The sequence below is a fragment of the Schistocerca serialis genome, chromosome 12 (assembly GCF_023864345.2).
Source record: "Schistocerca serialis cubense isolate TAMUIC-IGC-003099 chromosome 12, iqSchSeri2.2, whole genome shotgun sequence".
Taxonomy (NCBI): domain Eukaryota; kingdom Metazoa; phylum Arthropoda; class Insecta; order Orthoptera; family Acrididae; genus Schistocerca; species Schistocerca serialis.
This window is the reverse complement of record NC_064649.1, coordinates 127,049,331-127,073,223: the sequence shown is the minus strand read 5'-3', so window position 1 is coordinate 127,073,223 and position 23,893 is coordinate 127,049,331.

The window sequence follows — 23,893 nt, the reverse complement described above, 5'->3', positions numbered from 1 at the left end:
CCAGTTCCCTCCCCTCCGCACCCCTCCCCCTCAATCTCGCCGACGGCCGGCGTCTGTGCAGGCTCGCCGCTGGCGCCGAGGATAAGACGGGGACACTGTGTGCGCGCCCGCGTGACGTCGCACGGCGGCGGAGTGGGGGGAGAGGGGAGGGCCCGCCGCGTGAGGGGCGCGCCGTGGTGGGGGGCCGCGGCTGCGGCCGCGATGGCACCCACCTCCCCTCCCCTCCCCTCCCCCCTCCAGGCGCGCGGGGCCCGCGGAGTGGGGGGAGCCAGCGCGGCGCGCCGCTAGTCGGTCACATGTGCCGCCAGCGGTCGCGCGCACCCGCGTGTGTGTGCGAACGTGAACGTGAAGAACGCGATCGTGCGATCCTCGCCCGCGCGTGCGTGCCGTCGACGTCCGCGTCGCCAGCTCCTCCGCTCCACTGCTCGCGCGCGCCCCGCCTCCGCGCTGCATCGTTTTCCGCAGCAGCGACGACGACGCCGACATCGACGACGACGCCCGCTACGGACCTGGAGGCGGCGCCCCCGGCTCTGGCAGTGACAGCACGCGGCCGGCGTCATGTCTGCGCGCAGGAAGCACTTCACCATACGGCGTCGAATAGGTGAGAGAGTCATGCATCTCTCCCTCGACCTACCGCAACCTCTTCCTCTGCTGCACCTCACCCCTACCTCTCGCGAGGCACGTGCCATTTCGGTAACAAGGTTCTCAACTTCCATACTCTCCAATTCCACTCCAATACATATTTTTTCTTTCAATTCAGCTAATTTTTTTCTTCTAAAATCTTCCGTCCTCCAGCAACGTAACAACACCACCCTGACCTACCACAATTTCTTCCTCTACTTCTCTTCATCCCTAGCCATCACACGATAGTGCCACTTCACAAACAAATCTCTTCTCCATTAAATCTTTTTTTCTTCCAACTCACTGAATTTTTCTTTTGTAATCCTGCCCCCCCTCCCCCCACTTCTCAACAGTACAACATCTGCCTGAAATCTGCAAAATTTACACATTCAGAGCACTGTCAACTGTTTACAATGCATTAAACACCAACGTGCTTAAATCTACCCACTAATTCTCTATCTAAGCGGGTCATTTCTTTTTCTGAGCAGCGCTGCACCGTTACCTTGACCTGCATAAACCTTTCATGTGCGTGCAGTGCAGAGAAAAACAGCTGGCGAAAGTGAACACCGCCACTCCCGCATCGCTCCGCCAAACACACGCACATTTTCTTTGAAAATTACTTGTCAGCAAATATCTGTCGCAATCATAAAAAAAGTGTAACTGCCTGCTTGTTGTCCAACCTATGCTAAACATCTGCCCATACACCTAGCCTATGTAAATGTCAACTCACTTCTGAACACCAACTCCGCCACGTCATCAGAATAACAGCGACGGCCAGCGTAACGAATAGAATGACTACTTCCAGCTATTCTTTCCTTGAGAGTGACGTCAACGACCCACTGTGCACAGTGATTCCGAAAACAATAGGACCACCGGCTTCGCATATGTCACGGAAGAAGGTGCTTTAACAGTGAAGTGATTTAACAGTGAATGCTCGCTGCAAGTGACAATGTTTTGTAGTTGTCTGTTACGTTGACAAGTGAAAAGTTTGTGGTGCGTCGAGCACTCGCCAAGTTAATGTGATGTTGGTGACACGCTAGGGTGGCGTGATGGCCACGGTTTCTTCTCCGATCTTCTCTTCGAGATAAGGAGAGAAGAAAACCTGTCAGAAGCGACGCACCAGTGGAGAAGAATGTGTCTGCTGCTTACGTCAACAGTTAATGCGACGAAGCCACGCCCACGTTGGTGACGACGGAGATGCGGTGATGTGTTTGAAGCATGTCATGTCTCTTTGCGTTTATCATCACTCTTCTCTCTTTCTACGTAAATGTGTGCGTGCGAGTGTTTGTGCCTGAGTGTGTGTTGGTTTGTGAGCATTTTTTTTTTTTTTTTCGCTGCAGCAGTGTTGGTACTACTGCCGGCTCTTGAATGGAACTCTGTAGCAGGCTCCCAGTCATCAGTGTTGCCAAACGTGCAGCACGCCCGTGTACACAGCGCCATTTGGGGTTGGTAGCGGCGGGAAAAGGGGGAAGGGGGGAAGGGGGGGGTGGGACTGAAGGGGAGACGAAGGGGCCTAAATTAAGGAGAACGGAGCGGACGGACGAGTGTATGGGAAGATGTGGGGCATCGACACACACGCACACACACACGGGGAGTGGCGAGAATCGTAGGTCGTGAAAGTGGTTCAAGTGGCTTGAAGGGCTGAAGGGCCGCCTGTCAAAGGAGGCAGCAGGGGCGGAAAGGGAGGGGGGAGGAAAAAGGGGGAGTGACGCATGCGGCCCCACTGTGGCGGCTGGCGGGTGGGAATTATTACTGGGCTCCTCGACAGCCGATTCAAGGGGAGCGTCCGAGTTTCGATTGGGTAGAGGCTGCTTTTCTGCGTTCACTTCCTGTCAAAAGTATTGTTCTACTTGAAATTACATTTATCCGTGTCGTATGAAACTGCAGCTGTTGTACAAATGTCGCAAGCAACACAGTTTCCTTGTTTATGGAAAGACGTGTTTAGTTTATTAGCTCATCTGTAGTAATATATCTACATCTGCATTTTTGTCGACTGCGTTTCGAACGCTAACAAAGAAAAATAAAAACTTTAGCTGCCACGTTCCTCCAGTTGCATACGTAGGTTTAATTAACAGCTAGGTGCACTTGCCATTATTCTGTAACTTGCAGTTCTCCCTTTTGCATTTATATGCGCAATATACACAGTTTTACCTTCACTGACGTACCGATACTGCGCAGAATTCTTCATATGGTCGAGTTAAGAGTTTGTTTACATCGGAAATTACGCCTAAAGTCCAGTTAAAATGCTCTTACACGATCTAGAAATATTTCTGAAATCCGTTACGTCCACAGACGTAATATTACTGACCTTAAATTTTTGTGTGTTCCACTCTATGACTGAAAGAAAATGAGTGTTGTCAAAGTGCTAGATTATTACTGGTGCTAGGTTATCTTACAGGCCTACTTTGTAGAGTATTAAGTTTATAAATACAGCTGACTTCAGAAGTAGTGGCTACATGTGTAAGAAAAATGGAGCTTGACTTTAGGTGTTATTTCCGATGTAAACAAACACACAACTCGGCCGTATGGCGAATTCCGCACAATATCAGTGCGTCAGCGAAGATAAAAGTGTGTACGCTGTGCCTACAAAAGTACAATAGAAGGAGCTAAAGTTTTCAGAATTGAAGTGCATCCAGCTATTAATCAAACGTAAATGTATAACTCAGAAAACGTGGGAGCTGGACGTGTTGTTATGTTTTCGCAGACCAGCTCCAGCGCTCAAAATGCAGTCGATAAAAACGTGCGATCAAACTATAAAGGCATTACGCAAACTGAAGATGGGTGAAAACCCCGAAACGCATCTTGTCATATTTTAACCCACAGCCACAGAGTTAATCCCCATTTTAATCGATGTATTAAAACTGTTTTTATTTAGCTACGACAGGTTTCCGTAGCATGCTGCCAACACCAGATGCCCATTACAGAAGTCCCGCTTAACATAGATCTATGTATGTTAACAGTCCAAATTTAGTTATTATCACTTCTGATGCAATAAACGAAGAAATAGCGTAAGAGGTGAGGTCTATATCAAAATAAAGTTTTAGTTAGCTTGCAGTTGGCGTCACCATTACGCGTTGTCGTAACTTTAAACCATGTGGAATTCTGGCACTTAGACTTCATACGGAAATGACAAAAGTATTAGTACTAATTTTCACACATACATTTTTTTGTTTACACCTGCTCCAATTCAGTACACATGTCACAAACATTTTCACACTAGGAATGAAGTCACAGTTTGCATATCAAAACTTTGTGCGTAGTAATCGCTGTTCGGTGGAAAAAATTTTCTCAAGGCGAAAATAACTTTAAAATCATACGTCAATGGAGCTCACGTGTTCGGTTCAATACTATCGTAAGTGCACCAGGAAGAAAAAACTGTACGTTTGTTTAGAGAATTTTTTTCTTCTTTTGTTTAAAATGTAGACTTTTTCGCAATGTTACGTATCATCGAAAATTTTGGGGTCTTTACAGAACACTATTTGTAAATAGAAAGTAGTTTAACAGTTCTTTCAGTACGTTATATGACAATAGGATATGGCACTCAACAGCGAACTGTTCTTGCGACGTATCACACAAGATGTCATTGAGTTTTCCGGCCACGAAACTTGGGTGAAAAACTGACGACAAGAAAGCTTTTCCATTCAGCGTGATTACTCGAATATTTTCAAATTGATCTATTAATATGTACTGCGGCCAAACTGCAGTAAAAAAGAAAAAAATGACAAGCAAACACGTCTTTTAGGAAGAATTCTGGCATCTTTAATAGAAAGGTTGCTGCCTGTGTAAGAAAATTCTGTTTTATTGTTTGCGATTATTCCTCCCCAGATCTATACCAGATTCTTCTTTGGCTATGTGTGCTTTGCAGGTAGGTCTATTTGGAAAAACGAAAGCACTTCCACCTGTTACTTTTTAGTGTTAAGAGAAAGGTTTGGCCGACATAAGTTTATACTCTCGATTCATGAAACGGAATCATACGATTTGTTTTGTTAACTGTTTCCTGCTGTTTTCGTCCCAAACTGTACTGTTACATGCTTAACATACCCCAGTTAACAGTTCCAGCGACGTAAACATAAGCTCTTTCTGCTACAATTATTTCGTTGTTGGCAGAGAAATTTTGACACAGAGGAGAATATCTGTACATATAGGAAGAAAGAATACCGTTTGCCTTCCTAGTATTTGAGGACTTTTTTCTTTCATGTCCGTTTTGTCAGATTTTACTACGAATATTCACGTATCACTGCTGTAGCGCTAGCTGACAAATATCAATCTATTTAGGTAAAATTACTTTCTTGTTATGGAAAAAACTCAGGGTGTAGACCAGTCGATCGTAGGTATAGGAAAAGTAGGTTAACTGATTACTGCATCACCTCGTGAACATTATCGATGTCCGAGACACTGTCTAGGCTACCGAAAAGGAATAAGTCGCAGGGAAAGATTCTGATAATCTGGAAAACGAACTACAGTGGAGAAGAAGATAGTGTGATGTTACACACTTAAGTAGTTACTGTTTACAACAATATTACCTATTAACGGAACGTCATCGCTTGTTTATAACTTAATTTTATAGGGCACGCTACTATTCATAGCAGTTTGTTATCGCACTGAAATTATTTGATTTTTGCAATACGTTTAGGGGTATGTGACCTCATCGTCAGGTAAATATGCCAATGCAAAACCTTATTAATACGTAGATTTTACTGTACTGATTTTAGTCGCGTTGTATGCTGTCCAGTGCTCTGGTCATCATAAACAAAAAATAGTGCAGTAATTTCTCCATTTATTGGCGTTAAAAATTTTTGTTTTGCCATATTTGCCTGACGACGACTTCATATATCGAAACGCATTGCTGAAACAAAATATAACAAGATAACAGAGAATTATGCCTGTCAGCGGTCTGTACAAAATCTGTTTGTGAGTATTGGTTGCTGTTCTCATTCCGTGGAGTAATACATTTTGGCAGGAAACCAAGTAATACAAATGTTAAAGAACCAGCAGCAGTAGTATAAAATCACAATAGGGCTGCTTCGTAACAAAGCAAGCCTTCTTATCGCGGTTGGTTTGCATATTGTGGGTAAACTGGCACTTCTGGCAAATGTAATCAGACAGAATGGGGAGTGTGTCTCAAGGCGGTCACGCATAATAACTATTCAGGTAAAGTTGAGCCATAGTGGTTTCGGGCAACGAGTGGTAAGAATCGGTAGAAAATGCTCGCTCAGCTGTGAATGCGGTGCGGGTAATAACCACATTGTTTTTGGGTTCCCCCTAATAAAACGTAGACAGAGGACTTCCTGAAGCAGGTATATTTTAGCAATGGCAGATTTAAAGATGTTCAAAGTAATCGGACAAACTGATGAGACAGGCCAGTTTCGTACGAAACCGTCTGTGTAGTTCTTGTTCTGTTTCTCCCTCTTTTTTGTCATTTCCACTTCCATATCTACTGTATTTCAGGTCAGCCGCACGCGGTAGCCGCGCCTTGCCACGGTTCACACGACTGCCCCCCGTAGGACTTTAAGAGTCCTCCCTCGGGCATGGGAGGATGCTAAGTTCACCGGACTTGGATACGATGTGACGTCATTATGACGTATACACGCTACATCGAAAACGATAGAAACCGTATATCGACTATTCGACTTTTGTGAACTTTCGAGAGGTAGTGACAGGGTAGCGCTGTGCTCTGCGCCATTCGTTTAAATGTGTTTTGCGCTCCTTGCGTTTAAATCGTGTATTGTACTGTGTTTGTGTCCTGTGCGTTGTTTTTCGTTTGCTCGTCTCTAATTATGTGTTCAGCATTCGAGAGACTAATGAGAGAAAATCTGAAAGAGTTCAGCATCGATGACGACGGGCAATTGCGTGGTTATTGAGAATCTCAAGCAGAAATTGATGTACTTCTGACCCAGCTGAAGTGCGTCGGTTATTCGTACTCAGTGCGAAGAAGCACTCAGCAGCAAAATCTTTAGATGCGTCAAGACACTAACCTTTGGTTAAGATTACATTGAGAAATCCACTTCCCCTCATATTTCATCTCCGGTCAACGATTTTTCTTCAACAATGCCTCATATTTTTCTTTTTAAGTTAGAAATTCAATCATTCTACACACCAGTCATTACTGGACACTAAGGTACCTGTCTCTGAGGTCCGAGTGCAAAATTACTTGGAATTATGGTTGATAAGAGACTATCTTGGGATGGACATATAAATTACTTAGCTAACAAACTTGCACGAGTTCTCTTTCAGCTATATAAATTAAGAAAAAAAAGTCAGCAAGAGTATGCTGCTACAATGTAATATGCACTGACAAGACCAATTGTATGAAACCATACTAAAATATTGATAATAAATAAATATTATTTTCGGTGTAAGCGTTCAACACAACAATCACACAATCAAATCTGGTCGGGACATAAGAAGACTTCACTTTTTTACGAAACGTATTGTCTGTGGTGTTTTCAAGGCCACGGTCAGGAATATTTCTATTAATATCCAGCTCTTTTATTTTGGCGAAATACGTATACGCTGCCACACTGAGCTGTTATCAGAATCGCACGTGTCAAAACAAACCACTAGCTGACGACAGTTTAGAATCTCGAACGTTCGTAAAAGTCGATAGGTGTATTAATCGACTAAAGCGTATATACGTCATAATGACGTCACAACTTATCCAGGTTGGGTGAACTTAGCATCCTCCTCGGGCATGGGTGTGTGTGTTGTCCTTAGCGTACGTTAGTTTAAGTTAGATTAGGTAGTGAGTAAGCCTAGAGACCGATGACCTTAACAGTTTGGTACCATAGGAACTTACCACCACCTGCAGGTCATTACAAAAGTACTTGACAAAGAATGGGGGAGAGTCTAACTTTTCCAATTTGTCTAGTCGGTTTCCACAATTTCCCTTGAAAACCTGATTTTCTAGTAGGCCATGTGTATTTTAATTTCATTTTTCCTTCTTCTCTGAGATTACAACTGATCACAAAAGTTCTCACAAACACCAACGACGCCCAGAAATAGATCACTAGCTGTTTGATTTGTTAAAACAAGGTTCCATGAGTAGTATTTCAACATTATGAATGTCATTCAGCTTTTGAGACAATTATTGCACGTAAAGGTTTAACGCAAAACAGAAGTTGTTTTGTTTCAACTGCGCGGTAAATCGAATCCAGCTATTCAGCTATGACTTTAGGAACGACCTAGGCGGACCTGATGACATGTTTAATCTCACTTGCGTCAGCATTCGTTACGTAATTCGCATGGGCTAAGTCAGTGCAAAAAAATGTAGATGTCTTACAGTATCAATTGATATTCATACAGACAAAATTTTCCCTCAGTTGCAATGTAAATAATTTGTTTTTAATGAAAGGATTCATCGTCTCGCGTGAGGCCTTTTTTTTTTGGGGTGGGAGGTTGTGTTGGGGATGGAGGGTATGGGGAGGGGTTGCGCGGGTATTGGAAATAAACTTTTTATTTCATCTGCTGCTAATTTTGCCCATTGGGCGTTACAGAGCGAGACCACACAGTAACTGGATCATGTGCTCCCATTTGTCAACGTGTCACGATCCACACATGTCACGGTGTTCCACATTGCTGTCCGATGACGTAATCCCGCACAGTCGCAGATTTCAGGTTCTGTATCTAGAAAGAAAGAAGTGCAGCTCATATGCGGGTTTCGTCATCTTAACAACACGTAACAGTACGACAATTTTCCGTCGAACTGTGTCCAAAGTTCGGCAGTAAATTCGAAGTGAGAATGTTCACTGCCGCGACTGTTTGTCAAACGTATATGTTCGCGGTCGCGGTTCTAGATGGTGCTCCGGTCTGTTTCTTTCCAACACAGACAATAGCCAGCATTGTAATTAAAGGCATTTGAGAACATTTTGGCAATGAATGCTGTCATTCCTAAAACATCTTGTAATCTCCGCACCCCCATTTCTTTGAATAATCGGACTCTCATATATAAAACTACTTCGAACGTCTCATCGCTTTACAAATGAATTAAGGCGTTAAATATTTTAGGTTAATCACCGTCAAACATTCTTGCTTGAAGACGCAAAACACTGATTGTGTTGGTCCTGTTAGTTTCGGATTATTTATCCATAAGCTAATGAAAAAGTCAAAAGCAAAACTGTATCTGAAGCATTTTTCAAGCCGCTAAAATGTTTTCATCCTCAAACACTAGAAAAATGGTTCAAATGGCTCTGAGCACTGTGGGACTTAACATCTATGGTCATCAGTCCCCTAGAACTTAGAACTACTTAAACCTAACTAACCTAAGGACAGCACACAACACCCAGCCATCACGAGGCAGAGAAAATCCCTGACCCCGCCGGGAATCGAACCCGGGCAAACACTAGAGTAATATAGTTTGAGTAGTTCCCGCGCCATGAGTTTACGTTGCATTAACCTTCGAAATACCTAGGGGAGGGATGGGGGTGGGGGGCTACTTAATGCGTACCTTTTGAAATATTGTAATCTTGAAAAAAATACTTTATTTTTTTAACGAATTCTTGTACTTGATTCCATAAATCTTTTAAATTTTTCCGTTGAACTTAACCAAAAAATTTAAGTCCTTGTAGTATAGATGTCACTTTTCCCGGTGAATCTCATATTCAATATTTTCAGTTTCAGAAACTTACTTGCACGTCAATATTTCTTTAATAAGTATGTTGCGAGTAAAATCAACAATAATTAATGAAATTTCCATTTTAAAGTTTTCTAGGGCGAGCATAAGGTATCCCACCCCTCTTGGTTGTACACGTTACTGATAGTGCATTGATGTCCCTAAGAGTGTGTTACAAGATATGTTCGTGCTCTGGACCATAGTAACACATCATAACCTCCTTTAAAAAGTATGTTGTTAGTATAAGACAACAACAATGAAGAAATTCAATTTTCTTAGGGTGGGCATGAAGTACCCCATCCACCTCCCCGCCCCTTGGTAATGTGCGTTACGTAAAATGTGTTGGTGCCGGCCGGAGTGGCCGAGTGGTTCTAGGCGCTACAGTCTGGAGCCGCGCGACCGCTACGGTCGCAGGTTCGAATCCTGCCTCGGGCATGGATGTGTGTGACGTCCTTAGGTTAGTTAGGTTTAAGCGATTCTAAGTTCTAGGGGACTGATGACCTCAGATGTTGTCCCATAATGCTCAGAGCCATTTGAACCATTTTTGAAAATGTGTTGGTATTGTGACATGTGCACAATTTCTGACTTTAGTTCTAGTCGTCCTGTGTCGGATCTGTAATGGAAGATTGTACCTCTTACTGAGCAGATTATGAGCACATTTTAAATGTGTTTAATAATTATGTAAAATACTAAAAACAAAATTTTATTTGCCTCTGAGCGCTCTTGAATAGGCACCCGACAAACGGGGTAGGGTCGCCATTTTACCCATTTAGTAATATTCATAACCATGTATTACATTGAAACAGGTCGGCATTTGTATCTTGAAATAAAAACGAAAATTTGAGCAGTGGCCGTCTGAACCCTCTACACCATGAAATTTTTTGAGGAAATTAGTTTCACTGAAAAAAAAGTCTGGCTGTAGAGTCTGAAACACAAAATAATATGTAACAAGTTGAACGTAGTAATTTTGTTTTATTCAGTATTTTACGTTTGTTGCCATACGACAAGAAACCCCAAAAATTGATTAATTATTAATCGTTCTGTTACAGACAGGTTTACACATATCCTGTGCTATCATTAAGAATCGTTTTACATACCTTAAAAATCTAGCTAGATGTGATCTAACTGGCAGAAATACGTCACTTTTTCGTTTAACATCTCATACTATTTGTTTTGGTGAGCTTCTTTTTTGAAAACCAACCGCCAGAACTGTTTATAACCTATAGATACACAGCCCCAAAACGTAAATTAAATAGTAAAAATACGTACATATTCCATACCACTGAAAATGCCTTGCAGGGAATGAAGACGAAACGCGTATAGCACGAAAATTGTATTTCACTCAGTTGTAGTTAGACGGTGCAAAATAAAAATTATCAAGATACCGTAACACTCATTCAGTTACTTTCCTGTGTGTTTCTGTACACTGTATCTCCAGCAAAGATATTCAATTTTGAACCGTTTCTGCCAACATAATGTCGCTAAACACAGTGTAGCTAGATGCAGCCAGACTGTATGTGTTGCTTCCTTAACATTATACGTAAAATTAGGATCTTTTGCCAAATTGCAACACCATGCAATAGAAAATTCAAAACCAAATAGTCCTAACGTCAACGAGGCCCCCTATTGTCATAGAGTTTGGAAAAATTATACTCAGCAGTGATAGATAAGCATAGAGATTTATTTCAGTATTTTAAGGTGATGCATGTATGATAATAGAAAGTAATCTTGGGTGTATTGAGAAAAAATTTACTCTTTTACACAAGTTGCCTACTTATTAAAACGTAACCGTTTGAAGAGGGTAGAAAGGAATAGGATGCGATTGTCTCTCAATAATGAAGAAAAGTTTTCTTCACAGTTGGCACAACTGCAAGCTATGCAGAGTGTTAATGAACTGGAAAGGCGGCAAAATAAGACGCAGAGCAGATAACAGTGAGTGTGTGTGTGTGTGTGCGTGTGTGTGTGTGTGTGTGTGTTTGCGGTGAGGAAAGCGCTCATAGGAGTGGATGGAAAAAAAGCAAGAAACAGAAAAAAGTACGGGCGATTACGAGCGGTAAGTGCGAGGAGAGACGCAAAACAAGAAAGCGGTTGCGAAACCCTCGCAAGGGATTTTTATCTGGCGGAGTTGCCGAGGTCAGAGCGGCAGGGGGCGATGTGCGCATGCGCGGACCGGAGCCGCGCGAGGCTGTTCACCCCGCAGCGTACATTGTTGCTGACGCGGGGGAAAGACAGCTCCGCCACTCACCGCGCACCGACTCGCCGACGCAGTGGCTGTTATCGCTTGCCCTTGCCGCAGGCCCCAGAAAAACTCGATACTTGGCATTAGTGGGGAAAGATCGAACTGCACTTACGATGGGACGAAATAGTGGCAAGCTCCCCTTCAGAATGTTTTGAAATTGGTAACGAAAATTCGCCAGGTGTGAGTAGCTCACGTGTGCTGAGGATTCCGTACGAAGTTAATTATGTACACTACTGACCATTAAAATTGCTACACCAAGAAGAAATGCAGATGATAAACGGGTATTCATTGGACAAATATATTAAGCTGGAACTGATATGTGATTACATTTTCACCCAATTTGGGTGCATAGATCCTGAGAAATCAGTACCCAGAACAACCATCTCGGGCCGTAATAACGGCCTTGATACGCCTGGGTACTGAGTCAAACAGAGCTTGGATGGCGTATACAGGTACAGCTGCCCATGCAGCTTCAACACGATACCACAGTTCATCAAGAGTAGTGACTGGCGTACTGTGACGAGCCAGTTGCTCGCCCACCATTGGCCAGACGCTTTCAATTGGTGAGAGATCTGGTGAATGTGCTGGCCAGGGCAGCAGTCGAACATTTTCTGTATCCAGAAACGCCCGTACAGGACCTGCAACATGTGGTCGTGTATTATCCTGCTGAAATGTAGGGTTTCGTAGGGATCGAATGAAGGGTAGAGACACGGGTCAACACATGTGAAATGTAACGTCCACTGTTCAAAGTGCCGTAAATGTGAACATGAGGTGACAGAGACGTGTAACCAATGGCACCCCATACCATCACGCCGCGTGATACGCCAGTATGGCGATGACGAATACACGTTTCCAATGTGCGTTCACCGCGATGTCGCCAAACACGGATGCGACCATCATGATGCTGTACACAGAACCTGGATTCATCCGAAAAAAATGACGTTTTGCCATTCGTGCACCCAGGTTCGTCGTAGAGTACACCATCGCAGGCGCTCCTGTCTGTGATGCAGCGTCAAGGGTAACCGCAGCCACGGTCTCCGAGCTGATAATCCGTGCTGGGGCAAACGTCGTCGAACTGTTCGTGCAGATGGTTGTTGTCTTGCAAACGTCCCCATCTGTTGACTCAGGGATCGAGACGTGGCTGCACGATCCGTTACAGCCGTGCGGATAAGATGCCTGTCATCTCGACTGCTAGCGATATGAGGCCGTTGGAATCCAGCTATATTCTGCTAACAGTCATTGGATCTCGACTAACGCGAGCAGCAATGTCGCGATACGATAAACGGCAATCGCGATAAGCCAGAATCCGACTATCAAAGTCGGAAACGTGATGGTACGCATTTCTCCTCCTTACACGAGGCATCACAACAACGTTTCACCAGGCAACGCCGGTCAACTGCTGTTTGTGTATGAGAAATCGGTTGGAAACTTTCCTCATGTCAGCACGTTGTAGGTGTCGCCACCGGCGCCAACCTTGTGTGAATGCTCTGAAAAGATAATCATTTGCATATCACAGCATCTTCTTCCTGTCGGTTAAATTTCGCGTCTGTAGCACGTCATCTTCGTGGTGTAGCAATTTTAATGGCCGGTAGTGTACATACACAGTACATCCATCACGGGAACGAGGATCTCGAAGATTTTTGCCTGTTAGCGACATTGATAGTGGAAAGACATTGTCCCCAAGACTGCCGACAGTATTTTAATTTTGACATTTGCTAGTTTCAAAATTGTGACATAAACGTCCGTATCTTTTTACTCCATTCACTTGGAAGGTAACGTTTATGATACCGCCAAAGTACCGTACGCCTTAGTATATGACATGAATTTCAGTTTAACACGTCTACTCGTTTTCTGAAGAAAGCTTATTAACAGTCGGAGAGATGGACAGATAGACAGACCGACCGACAACAAAGTCATTATGTAAAAGTTCCATTTTTATCGACGGAGATATGGAACTCTAAAAACTGACAAAGGTGAATTATATACAGCAAAGAAATACATGGCTCCGCAAACTAGTAGTTTGAGAAAGAATTCCCAATATGTGATTACGAACCCCCACTAACTTCTGCATGATGCACAGGATATGGACAAAAATAAGGAGACACCAAAAAGACAACACACTGTCATGCATAATACTGTGTAGGAAAACAGTTGGCATTCAAATCAGCTTTCAGCCTTCTCAGAATGGATAAATATAGGCCCTTTATGGTACTCAACGTAATCTTACACTATTATTCGTGCAAAAAGTGTCATTTCAGGTAGTGATAATGGAGATGGATAGCGATTATGCACCTTTCTTTCGAAAGTAGGCCGTAAAGGCTCAACAGTATTGAGATCTGGAGACCGTGATACCCAAAAGAGACGAGACAGTTCATCACCGTGCTCACGAAACCAGTTCTGGACGTTGCGGGGCGAGCTGTGTGGACAACGCCCATCTCTGACGGAACACAGCATCACCACTGGGTAAGAGTCATTGTGCCATGGGATCGGCCTTATCACCCGAAGTAGTCAAGTAATCCTTGGCATAGCGTGGCCTTACAGATTAACCATGGGCCCCAATGAATACCACGAAATTGTTCCCCAACTCATCACCGAACCCCCTTCACGTTTCAGTCCTAGGACGTTAACTCGACCAGGTGTTGGGAACAGCGTGAAACAAGAGTCATCCTACTAAATGACTTTCTTCCATTGGTCCGTGTTCTATTTTTAGAATTCTAGCTCCCCCTGTAACTCCCTTCTTACGGATTTGGCGCCAACAGAGGCCACGAGTCCGACATTCACTTCTGCAGCTGCCGTCCCGTCCGCAGCTCGTGGTCGTGCGGTAGCGTTCTCGCTTCCCGCGCCCGGGTTCCCGGGGTCGATTCCCGGCGGGGTCAGGGATTTTCTGTCTCGTGATGACTGGGTGTTGTTTGATGTCCTTAGGTTAGTTAGGTGTAAGTAGTTCTAGGGGACTGATGACCATAGATGTTAAGGCCCATAGTGGTCAGAGCCAGCTGCCGTCCCCTTATTTTTCTTCACAATATGCTTCAGTGATCGTCTGCCACGATAACTCAACTCAGCATACCCGCCCGGGTTATGACTGAACCGAATAATGTTTCTCCGCTTTCCCAGTACGCGGTGCAAATCTTCGGTGCAAAGGCTCTTCAAAAATCAAACACTTCAGCTACCTTGGTTACGGAAACACCCACCATAAGAGCACCAGCAAAATTCCGACGTTCAGTTTCACCCCGACATAATGTACCAACAACACAGAACGTTGTTCTCCCGACAGGTGGCGCAACGTACTGGGGCACTGCACAGGTGTCTCAAATACAACAACGCAATATGCAGGCTTGGCTAGCATCTCCATTTATGTTTAAGTATGAATTTCTCGCGATGTATCCATGTTCTTATCCAACTCCTGTACTGTTCTAGTTAGGGAGAACTAATAAACGCCCCACCCCGATTCTCGAAAGAATCGAAATGCCGTGTACAGAACAGCTTCAACAACTGACATGTTTACAAATAAGTTAATGTTTTATACATTTCTCGCTAAGCACGTAGGCAGCTAAAAGTTTAGAAGAGGTTTGAAATTATATTTAAATGTGGCCGGAAGTCGCTAAGTGCGCTCCTTAACAAACGCTAGATGAGCACTGTGTGGGCTCCAAAGACGGCTCCGAGCACTATGGGTCTTAATATCTGAGGTCGTCCCCTAGACTTAGAACTACTTAAATCTAACTACCCTAAGGACATCACACATATCCATGCCCGACGCAGGATTCGAACCTGCGAGAGAAGCGGTCGCGCGGTTCCAGACTGAAGCGCCTAGAACCGCTCCGCCACACCGGCCGTCTACTGTGTGGGTAATTTGCCCTCTGTTTTAAGCAAAAGCGTCTCAATATTTATGACTGTATACATCCTGAACTATGAGTTGTACAATGAGATAACTTGCCAGGTACATTCAGTGACATATGTGGATGCTGTTTGCATAATGTGTGATAATTGAGTTAGTAGTAAAGAGGTAATAAATTAAAATATCTTGACGTATCGTGAAGTTTTTCTGCAGGAACAGTGAAAATGTAGTAAGCGATAAACTTTTTCTTGTCTGAGATAATCAAATTTTCCTCAAGCCGTTTGATTCTCAACATTGTCCACGATAATCATGAAAGCTGGAGAAATGAATTAAAATTTGTGCCATCCCAAGCACTCAAATCTAGATCTCTTTGTTTACTAGGCAGGTATGCTAGCATAATTGCACACACTGCTGCAGTCCATTGCCCTCGCTAACATAAACTTTAATTCACATCTTCTTTCCATCATTTTGCTGGGTTGTCAGCAAGGAAAAAAGTTCTGCAAAGATTTGAAATGATGACGGAAGTTTGTTGGAAGACACTGAGTGCTCTCAATCTCTAATAGAGGATGAATACTGTCTCGGTGTTTGTGTGTGGTGAGTTGCACTGCCTCAATGCATGACAGTTTCTGTCTGTAATGTATGTCTTACTGCGTTACACGTATAAGGTTATACACCGTAATGTGTGGATTACATTTCTACCCGTGTCAGTTTTTGTTGGTAACTGCGAATTACCCAGTATAGAATTGCACCCTACAAGCCATGTTGATCACTGCAGTTCATACAAGCGAGTCAACACAGATCAATTTCTGAATCAACACAATACAGCACAACTTTATTTTTCCTCTGATAACAATGACCAAACAATGACTGAAAATCACCACCAGTCTCTTTTTTTTTGTGACTGTTCTTTTTGGAGTTTGGTCTGAAGCAACTTCTCTCATTAGTCCATTCCGTGTCCGTTTCACTTCCACGACAGATTTCCAAACAGTCAAATTCTGTATTCTATGATATGTCTTTTCCTCATGAAACCTTTTCTCATTGCAGTCGGTTTCCACGTTCTGTACTCTTTGTCTCTTGACGGATAACGACGCCATTTAAGGAATATCTTTGGTTGTATTTACTGTTTGCTAATCATTAACATATCGCGTATAATTTCCAAGTTACATTTCCTTGTAACTGATGCCCCTTTGGATGCTACATGTCAGCTGCCGCTATGTATGTCAAGGAGATCAGAAATGGGACGCTAGCCAGGCTACACATGTCAAACGAACATATATTTCAGCAATAGGTCTCCACGTTCTGTAGAAGAAGTAGTTTTATTGATGGAATATAAATATGGGCGTTGCGCCTGGCAAGAAACAGATCTTTTTTAAATTAATGTTTCAAAAATTGTTTTCAGAATGAGGAAATAGTTCGTAACAATATACTGCTTAGACTACGGCAATGTGTAGAAGAGAAATATCGACAGTTAGTAAGAATATGATGAAGAACAGTGTGCATACATTTGAAGAGAGTCATTGCAGCAATGCATTAAGAAGTTATGTGACTAGGTAACTTATGAAGTTGAGCGGGGTTCTGGAAAGAACTGGCGGAGAACGGTGTAATTTCGAAAACATTCATTATGAAGATATGGATTAGTTACATTCATCATAAGATATTTAGAAACGGTTAGCTTAGTGTTAGAATGATTAATAGATGGCGGAAAGGAGTACATGTTGTAGGTGTCGGGATTAGGCAGTGAGAATGGTGTACCTAAGAAACAATGAAAAAAATGAAGTCCCATGCTTCTTTACAGAGCGTAGGGGAACGATGCGGGAGACCCGCACCGCTTTACTAGGCAAGGTCCTAATGGAGGTGGTTTGCCGTTGCCTTCCTCCGACCGTAATGGGAAAGAAGATGAACCCAGTCATCTCGAGGCAGGAAAAATTCCTGACCCCGCCGGGAATCGAACCCGGGACCCCGTGCTCGGGAAGCGAGAACGCTACCGCGAGACCACGAGGGGCGGCCTGAGAAGCAATATTCAGTATGAAAGAAGGGGGCCATTCAATACGTCTGCAAACATTCAATTATGGCATTGACACGTTGACCGTTTTGTTAATCGGTTCAGTTTCGGCAGTTATTGTGCAGGGTAGCCCGTGATCCTGTTAGTTTTCTCATCATCTGCACGATTCATTGTAATGGTCCACAACGAATTGGTTTCCAGTCTGCGTAACGTAATTCATTTGGACGTGAATGAATGTATACCATGCTACACTATTCCAGGATAGAGTTTTTTTATTACTCTAGTACTACGTAGGCCTTTATTTGGAATACATGACTGCCTACGGAATAGTAGCGAGGGGCTAAGAAGAAAAAAATTGTGATTTCTTATGAAAGTACAGACGTTACGTGTGTGTGTTTATGTGGGGAGGGGGGGGGGGCTGTTCTGTAATAATGGGTGAGTGATCACAAATTTTTGGCGCAACAGAATTCTCGTCGTTCTGAACCTGTGACCTCAGGCTGCCGAAGGTCGTATATTATTCTGCTGTTGCAATTACGAATGTTATAGTCATACATATATCTACAATGGATTATATTGCACAAATGTCATGAGAAAGTTCTCATATGTTAGTTGTTGCTGTGAACATTAAGCCACAAAGTATCGGGGAATGAAACTAAATCAGAAGTAGTTAGTAATAGTTTATTTATCACAATAATGAAGTGCAAAACTTGCTGAATCTAGTTGTTCAAGAAGCTACGAAACACTACTGTTTTGTAGAGTTAACTGTCATGAATGCCATCTTCTGAAAGTTTGGAAAATTCTGTCGTATTCAGCAACTTCCTGTTGAAGTAACCTTGGCTGAATCAGAACAGCGTAAACGTTCTTTAGCCCTCTGAGAGCAGAATTTGTTTCTCCTCGATGGGTTTCTACTGCTATGCTAGTGTGCTATTGAACTTCGGGGATAATTTTTTTGGTCCCCCAGTTCATTAGCAAATTAATTTTAAAAATCAACAGCCTCAGTTGCGCAGATTACCTAGATTTCCCTAGGTTTCAGTCGGGATAACCCAACCTTCTTCAGAATAAAAGTAACTACCGTTTGTCCATAGTGGACATCGTCAAGCTAAAACTACAAATCCACAAATTATCGTCAGACTGTAAAACTTACCTAAAACTGCGTCGGCCCCACTTCACGACCGCGATGCGGTAGCCACGAGTGCTGTACTGGAACTCATTGGCAAATTGTTTTTATGGTCTAAAACTCGATTGGAGTACACTGTAGTTCCGTTGAACATGCAATAAAGGTGACTGGAAGTTCGGAGAAAAGCTTAGAAAACATCACTGCGCTGGCCTAAGTTGTAAATGTAGACGCAGAACATGAAACGGTAACCAGCGCTAAACAGGCATGTCAGAAATGTATTCCAAAGCGTCCTTCGCAAATTCACATTCCCACCTCCCCCCTCACGCCCTGCCATCATTTCTGCTCCAGAAGTTGCCCTGGAAGACATCTCACTCCTACTGCAACAGTGAGAGTACTAGCAGATTTAAACTGAATATGGAATGTGTGGAAATGAAAAGGATCTTCACAAAATCGTGATCACTTGGTACACTGCGTACGCACAGTGTTTGTTTCAGGAGAACTTTCAACATCACTTAGGCTGATTTTTAATATGATACCATGTTTTGGAAAAACGTCAGAGATTCGGATGCCTCACTATCAATGCTGCATGTATACTGTTGGTTTTGTCTGAAATTATATTGTTTTTCGTTTACTTTACACATTTATTATGCTATCCGTAATATTCGGAGAATTTTATTATCGTTCAAAGTATTTTGCTTGTTTACGTTTCAATAATGATGTGCGAGAATTTATCTAAATGTTCTCATTTGGTTTCGCGATTTCAGGCTACTTGAATATTTTGTCAGTGCAGGTTTGTCACTGAATGACAGTTTCACCTGTAGGATGAATTTTGTGTGGTAATTGTTGAATAATGTTCCAATGAAACAAATGAGACTGTCATTTGGGGAAACAGCTATCATAACATCACAAAAGTAGCTTCATATATTCTTTTTCTCTTTGTTAATAAGGTTTCCTTTGATCTTTATAACTGTTGCCATATCATTACCAAAATGTATAGTTACTTTTATTGAAAAATTTCGTTTAGGTTTGGATAGTTTTTCGTTGAGATACCTTAAACAGTGTGATAGGAGCTAGCTAGAGCGCGGACTTCAAATAACGACATAATACAGTCCTTTTATTTATCCATCTCAGTGTTCCCTCCTTTCCTTGAAACCGAAGACAAAGTTTCAACTCTTTCTATGATTTCAGATAATGGCGGTATTGCTCCTTTTCACTTCTAATTTTCCTGAAACTGAAAATCATTATTTCAGTTTTCCTATTGTCATCATTGATTCCAACTTTTGATCATCACATCCCGCTTCTATTTCCAGGAAGTAACCGTGGTGACCTTTTGCATGTCAGATTCATGTTACGTAATTTTTAAAGTTTATTGTTAGCAACTTGATTTGAGGCCTAATCTTCTTATTTTGATATCGCCTAAGAGTTCCTCGCCGCATGGGCTCCATGAGACAGATGGCGTTGTTCTGATGAAACAGCAATTTACCCCCTTCGAATTACTGGAAGTAAAACTCCTGTTTACGAGTGGCAGAGCGTTTAGACGCGTGACGTCATGCAGAGGGGCGTGTCCTGGCAGCTGCGTCGCAGCCTGGTCTGCGTAGGCGACTCACGCCTTAATTGTCACGTCGACACGGAGGAAGGAAAGAAATGTAGCGCTAGGTAGGGACTCGATCACGCTACTAATATAACTGAAACACACTTTTAGAGAATCTCCGTCTAAACGAGAATCGTGCGTATAATACAGGACTGTTGATGTTGTTACACCTTTTCCTTATACACAGATCTCTAAACAATTTCTGTGACTGTGCTTAAACTGCCACACAATTTTTTTTGGCGCAACGCAATCTGACTTTCAAAAATCCCTACAAAAGAATGGCCCTGACTAACATTAACCTATACCTTTCACAAATCACTTACCTCACAAAAATCTCCGTTATTCAAGCTACTGCAATACAGCGAGCGCCACTACTGCCAGCTAAATAGAAGATTCAAACTACTGAAGGCACTAACTACTGATATGCATAGTTAGCAAATGAAAGATTTTGATAGAGAACAAACAATGTATTTACCTTACTAGTGTTCAAAAGTCATAATATGTATAGCAGTTCATGACATCCAGTCTTACAAATTTCAAAACTCCGCCATTTCTCTCCCCATATCCACCACTGCTGGCGGCTCACCTCCAACTGCACAACGCTACGCGCTGTTAACAGCCAATTGCCCAACGCTACAATGGCAGACAACAATGCAAACTAGCCACAGACTGCACACAGCACAACCAGTGATTTTCATACAGAGCGCTACGTGGCGTTACCAATAAAAAAAACTAAACAGCCTACTTGCATCTGTTACTCAGTTTTATTTATTTACTTATCATACCTTTACATCTGGACCTCGCTGGACCACGCGTAGTACAAAGGGCAATTCGAAATTTTCGCTTCAGCTTTTATTTGTGCCGATATTACTTTATTTCTTTCAGAACGGGCTGTTTTCCCAAACGTCGCACCAAGATAGATGTTCCCGTACTCTTGGCTTTTTCTGCCAATAAAACTGGCCAGTAGTGAATTTTCTGCCTACAAGTTTTCCGCTTTGTGTATCAAGTTGTGTTATCCTTGCTTCCTTCAGGTCTTTTACTGCATTGATCCGTTTCATAGTTTTAGTTTTAGCTTTCCTATGGGTTGATAAAATTTCACAACACTGTCTAGTTAGTCTGGCCACGATCAGAAAGTTCGAGAGATTGGAGCTTATCTTCAATGATTCTTCCCACGCGCCACCAGCGATTGGAACACAGAAGTAGGGATCGATTGGTGCTACCGCTTCACATCGTCAGTTGGCTTACGGAATACGATATAGATTAATCTGGTCGGTTCCATTATTTTGATATGCGCATAGCATTTTAGCAGTCCCTATTTCATATCCCATTCAATAGCGGTATACTTCTCGATATCTCTATTTGCTCTTGGTATATATGTTCCTTCTTCAGTATAACATCGAGCTAAAATTTTCGTGGTTACATTTCGTTCCCTCTTTTGGATTTCTTCGTTGCCTCTCCTTCTGTGTGTCAGCTCCATAAAGACACTGCTGCTTGTTGTTTATTTTATTCATAAATTTACTGGAAGAAATAGGGTCTTCACCCTCCCTCTGTTACATCTAATCTGACATCCTTACTGAGACAGTATTACAGTGTGTACAGTACATGAGCAAAATAGTAATAACGGTTATAGAGACAGTAACAGCAATAATATAATTCTACTTAAACTGAAACTTATGGGAGAAATATCTCATCCTTAGAAATAAATACAGATGTTCAGCAAGATGATGGCCTACTCCCAATCCTTTGTAAGAAAAGGCAGTGAGAATCTGGAAGGAAAAACTGAATGAATATTTCACCAATAACATTGGGAAGAGTAAACAGAAGTATTCAGATAAACTGTCTCGTGTTTGCAGATGAGCTTGCTGCACTTTCTGAAAAAGTGAGAACTGCTGTAACGCAAATTGATGTTTTAGAAGAAATAGCCAGCACGGCCGGCTTAATAATCTCTGCAGAAAAACTTTTTTTTTTTACAAACACTAAAAATGCAGAAATGTTTCTGCACCAGTTATCGTCGAAACTGAACAGCTGAAAAAATTCAAATATCATGGGGTGCTAATCGAACAAAATGATTTGATAAATCTGTTCTAGACGAAAGTATTCATCAAATGGGAAGTGCATACGTTGTAACTAAATGCTTTTACAACAAAATATGCCTCTCCAAAAACGCAGAAATGGGGCATTACATTACAATAGCGAAGCCAGAATGTCAGTACGCAAGTAGATGTCTAGCATTAATGTATAATCTTGATAAATTACTGATACTACAACGACGAATCATTAGGAAAATACTAGCCTATGAAAAACTATGGAAGTCTGGAAATTGCGCAGTATTGATGAAATTTATCGAAACATAGAAAACGTATCAGAAGGTAATGAAATAAAGAAAAGTGGCATTTCTTGCACATTTATAGCGAATGCAAGACAGTAGATTACCCAAACCCGTCATCAAATATTGGGATAAGGAGTTAACAGATGAAGTTGGATCCATGAAGTTAAAAGGGATTTGGGAAAAAATGGTATAAAAGTTGAAAAGTGAGTAACAGAGAAGTGTTCAGGGAAAAGTGTTGAATATGGAAGGATTCCAGGGTAGAAGAATGTAAAAAAATCTATTATGAAGTGATTAGAAGGCAGGAAGAAAAGAAACGTAGGGAACACATGAAAGAGTACTGGAAGACAAGATAAGAACAACGAATAATGAATTGAAATTGCCTTGTGATTCTTATTTGGTCCATCCGAGAAGACATAAAATAACTGATGCTCTCAGAATCAGAAGGGTCCAAAGCGCAGAAACAAAATTTTGAGAAAAATAGATTTTTCTGAAAACAGATTTGTAGACAAACCGCCAGTCTCATAGGTCTGGATTATTTTGTCAACAGTCCCAATATTCTGCACTTCCTATGAAAAAATAATGTATCCCCTTCATGTTCTGAAATACTAATAAATATTTAAGATTGTTATTATAATTAATTTACTATGTTTCCATAGAAGAGCTAGTGACAATAGTGTCTTTTGACAGTTGCAAAGTTTGTGATTAACTTGAAACTGGAATCAGAACGTAAAGAACAATTCCTAAATGCACCCCCCCCCCACACACACACACACACACACGGGCCCATATGGAAATGAATATGCCAGAAATCGATGAGACAGCTTTTCGTGAACACTCGCATACACAATGTGGAGCTGCAGATAAAAGTAAAGTTGGTTCACCATAAGATCAAGACATGTCAGGAGTTGGCATATAGAGGGTGTAAATTTTAATTTGACAAACCAGAATAAGTCGAAAAATAAGCTTCACACGAAAAAATGTGTAGGATCCAAAGTTTATTATTTTTGAGGGGGACATTTGCTAGTGCTAAAATTAGCACGCCACCCCAGGCCCCTGGGGGTGGGGCAGTAGGCAACTTTAAAATTTCAAACGGGAACCCCCATTTTTTATTTCAGAATCAGATTCTACATAAAAAACTACGTACATTTTGTCTTAAACATTTGTTTTGATTCTTGGTTGTTGGCGCTGTAATTCAAGAAAATCCATGTTATCATTTTTGCGTGGTAAATTAGGTTCGTGAGTCAGTTTTTTAGTTAATGAGTTCACTCGTTAGTAAGTAGGATGTTTGGTTAGTTAGTTAGCTAGTCAGATAATTTGTTTGATAATTAAAAGTTGTGAGGGCACATGACTCGAAACCACAATACGCGGAAAAAATTAATATTTGGGTCAACATTTGTAAAACACTAATTCGTCTCTCTCAAACTCCACCCTATTGGGAGAGAGGGAGAGTTTTAGTTTTAGCGAATCAAAATTTACGAAGTAAATAAGTATTTTTTATTTATCCGAAACCATTTATCACGTAATTCAGTATAGCATCTATGTTGTTGCTCTTTC